This window comes from Gossypium raimondii, chromosome 3 (genome assembly GCF_025698545.1).
Source record: "Gossypium raimondii isolate GPD5lz chromosome 3, ASM2569854v1, whole genome shotgun sequence".
NCBI lineage: Eukaryota > Viridiplantae > Streptophyta > Magnoliopsida > Malvales > Malvaceae > Gossypium > Gossypium raimondii.
The window spans coordinates 10,567,740-10,571,684 of NC_068567.1; the positions used below are offsets into that span (position 1 = coordinate 10,567,740).

The 3,945-nt window shown below is 33.6% G+C and overlaps 1 long non-coding RNA gene across 1 annotated transcript; it reads right to left on the reverse strand.

Moving 5' to 3' along the window:
• Positions 1 to 610: 610 nt before the first annotated feature.
• Positions 611 to 1,976, reverse strand: LOC105785220 (uncharacterized). The gene is made up of 5 exons (XR_008194281.1): positions 1,834 to 1,976; positions 1,454 to 1,654; positions 1,287 to 1,373; positions 1,105 to 1,206; positions 611 to 795 (listed from the first exon to the last, which is right to left on the reverse strand). It is a non-coding gene; the product is annotated as an uncharacterized LOC105785220 (long non-coding RNA).
• Positions 1,977 to 3,945: the final 1,969 nt, after the last annotated feature.

A 3,945-nucleotide genomic window follows, 5' to 3' on the forward strand; every position in this document is an offset into this window, starting at 1 on the left:
CCTTTAGCGGCGCTTTTATAACAAACGCCGCTAAAGATCATGTTTTTAGCGGCACTTTTATAGCAAATTCCGCTAAAGAACATGACCTTTTAGCGGTGCTTTTATAACAAACGCCACTAAAGAACATGACCTTTAGCAGCGCTTTTATAGCAATCACCGCTAAAGAACATGACCTTTAGCGGCACTTTTATAGCAATCGACACTAAAGAACATGACCTTTAGCGGCGCTTTTTCTCACAAACGCCGCTAAAAGTACCGTTCTTTGGTGGCGTTTTACAGAAAATGCCACTAACTTTGGCAGATTTCTAACATCCAATTTTCATCCATATGCAACCCTTCCTGTAACATGAAAACCAACCAAAAACAGCAAATCTAAATGATACTTCAAATTCAACGAATGATATATGATATAAATTGATAAATGAAGTATAATTCAAATTATTCAAAGTTAAAAATATTTATACAATAGTCTAAGATGGCAGATTTTGCGACTGCTGAAACATCTTTATCATATTCTAAAGCTGTAGTTGGAGTGCGTCATACTTTCTGCTATGCTTTGCTTCCCTCGCTGCTGCCTCTACTTCCCTCACTGCTGCCTCTTCTTCTCCCGCCTCTGCTTTAAGTTGTAGCTAGAGTTCTTCATATTTTCTTTGAACCTCAGCTTCTCTTGATGCTGCCTCCGCTTTAAGTTGAGTAATTTGCTCAACTATGCTCGCTTGCATCTGAGCCATCTAGTCTCTTAACTCCAGAACTTCAACTTGAGCTTGACTCCCCAAAGGCATGCATTGCTACGAGCTGGATCCAAAATATTGGGTTGGGTTAACAAAAGATCCTTGAAATCAAACCTGACCATACCTTTCAGGACCCAAAACTTTAGTAATAATCTGATTAACAAAACTATCACTCGAAGCAATCGCTTCATACTCCGCTTTTTTATCCTTTAATTTCTCCAAATAAATTAATCAAAGAGTTAGAAACGGAATATATAATAAAAACAAATGCAACATAACTTAACATTATTTGCATTACAAACGATGAATTAAACCATTATAATTAAACACTATAAATATTTAAAATAATTCAAATTTTATTAAGTAAACATACCATAATTTTTGCAGCTTCAGAAGTTATAGGAGATCCATCTTTCTTCCTATGTGTAATGTCAAAAAGCTGAAGGCGTTCAACTTTTTGACCAGACGACAGTTCCTAAAATAGAGTAGTAAAAATATTATTTAATGGAAAGTAATAAATATTTGACACTATTAATAAATTCAAAATACATCAACCTCAGCTACACAAGCAAAACTTTTCGACCCAGCTGTGTGAGTGAATTTTTGTTTTTGCCTGCTGCTTGTTCCAACTCGTTCACGATCCTACATTATGAAATTATTATTACGTATATAGTAAATACTATAAGCGGAAATAATTATAAGAGTTTGGAAGTACATAATACCTCTCATTTCTTTGAATTCCAAAATCTAACCACATCTTCTCATTGGTACCTCAGCATTCCCGGTGGGACATTTCGCAATTTCTCTTCAAGGGTTGTTTTTGTCTTAAAACATTCTTTCTTTAAAGTACTTTTATGGTCTCTCCACCTTTTTCTCAATGCCTTCTTGACATAATTATCCGAGACCTCTAAAGCAAACCTCGCCTACAAAAAACCCAAGTTTAGAAAGTAAATATAAATGAAACTCAAACCAAAGTATTATAAATTACATTAAGGTTTTGTTACGTTAATATTATCGAGAGCTTGATTTTTGTTACTATCGGGCATTTGATGCCATCACTCATAGTTGATAGGCAACATATTGGCATTTCATGCTATAATACCTAAATATCCTGCTAAAACTCGAGCTTCTGATCCAACAGGCTGACCAAAACTGTTTTTACATACTTTGACACGCTCGACATGATCTAACTCGTATAAATCTTTAAGTAGAGTACGTCCTCGACCTCTGCATGTCCCATCACTTTCAGCTGAAAAATGGTATATTATAATATAAGAATTTGAAAAAGAAATCAATAATAAAAGTCAACACGCATGTAAATTAAATTTAAACATTACTTTGAATTTCTACAGGTTCGTCAGGTGTATTCGGAATATTCGAAAATCTAATAGCAGTCTGTTGTTCACTATTTGTTTCTTTCGAGTTTGGATTATTTTGAACAATACTTAGACCTCGCAATCTTCTTCTAGGCTTTTTATTTGCAATACACATAAAATAGTTGAAAATTTAGTAACTAATTACAACAATAACAACACATATAAAATAGTTAAAATATTTAATAATGTCCAAGATTTAAATTATGATATTACATATAATTAAAAAATCGTAAAATCTTACTACATCATAATTCGTAAATATCTTCATCAACATCCTGGCAAACCCATTGAAATTGCATACTAGTACTAGGGGTATTTTCATTTAAGTTTTGTTCTGGAAAAGGCAAAGTTTCTGATCTATCGTCGATGTCATCTCTACTTCTATTGCCCATGTCAAACAAGTCTCTAGGGATGTTACGAAGTACAACGTACCAACCCTCATCAATTGGATCTTTTGAGTAAAAAACTTGTTTCACTTGAGAAGAAAATACATACGGCTCATCTATCAATTGTTGTCCAGTGTGAATCAATCAAGAGAAGTTCACCATTGTAAAAACAAATTGATCTTGTTTAATTCCGCGAGCAGTATTAACATCAGCCCAATCACATTGAAATAAGACAATTTTCCATTTGCCATAGTAATCCAACTCAATAATGTTAGTAAGAAGTCCGTAATACTCCACATTTCCCTCAACAGGATTATTGTCCCTAGCACTAGCATAACTTGTAATTAAAGAATTAACAACTATTCCATAATTTTGAGTTCTTCTCAATCTCTTGCGATATTTTGTATGAAATCTGAATCCATTGATGAGGAAGGCACTATATCTTTTTACTACTCTATTCAGAACTTGGGAAAGCCATTTAACTTTGTCATTAATGTCCTTCCCACTTCAAACCTATTGAATCGAAAGTAAATTGAGTAATTATAAATGTTATGAGAAAACATTATTATTTGTCAATGAAAGCTTCAATTGCATATCGTTTGGCTTAACCATTCATGAAAAGATTCTGTGAATAACTTATTAATCTCTCGATGTTGTAATCTTCGGGAGCGTGAATAAGATCTCAATATTTGTTTGTACTCACTATGTTAAAAAGAGGTTTACTTTGTTAGAAGATAAACAAATTATAATTGATGAATATTTATCAAATTCTATAATTGACTTGCGTAATGGTTCCATTGAGTCGTGGTGAAAAAGAACATATCGATGTTCTTGTACCGACGATCTATCATCTAATTCTGCAATTTCAACTTTGCTGATTGGTTCTCCATAACTTTGAAATAAATAAGTTTTGGCCAAGTTATGATCAATGAGCCCAGCATTTCTACTTGGTCTGTTCAGTTTTGTTTCAACATCTTCCAAATATTTAGAACAGAAAGTCATACACTCCTCTGCCAAGTAGCTTTCAGCAATTGGTCCTTCTGGATAATGCTTATTACGGCAATAATACTTCAATTTGGATAGGAACCTAAACACGATATACAACATTACCAAAAGTTATAACTGATGGCATAGAGGTGAATGAATGAATGATTTACAAATAAATTAACACCTTTCTATGAGATACATCCATCGATAGAAAATGGGTCCACCAAGTATTGCTTCATGAGGGAGATGGATTAGCAAATGCACCATAATAGTGAAGAAAGAAGGTCAGAAGATCTTCTCCAAATTGCATAAAGTCAAAGCGGTTCGATCTTGTACCTTCTCAAGTTCTTGAACATCCAAAACTTTGCCACAAATGGCTTCCATTATATTGGATAGTTCAATTATACAAGATGTCACCTTTTTTGACATACAACATCGTAAAGAAACTGGCAGTAAATCTTGCAT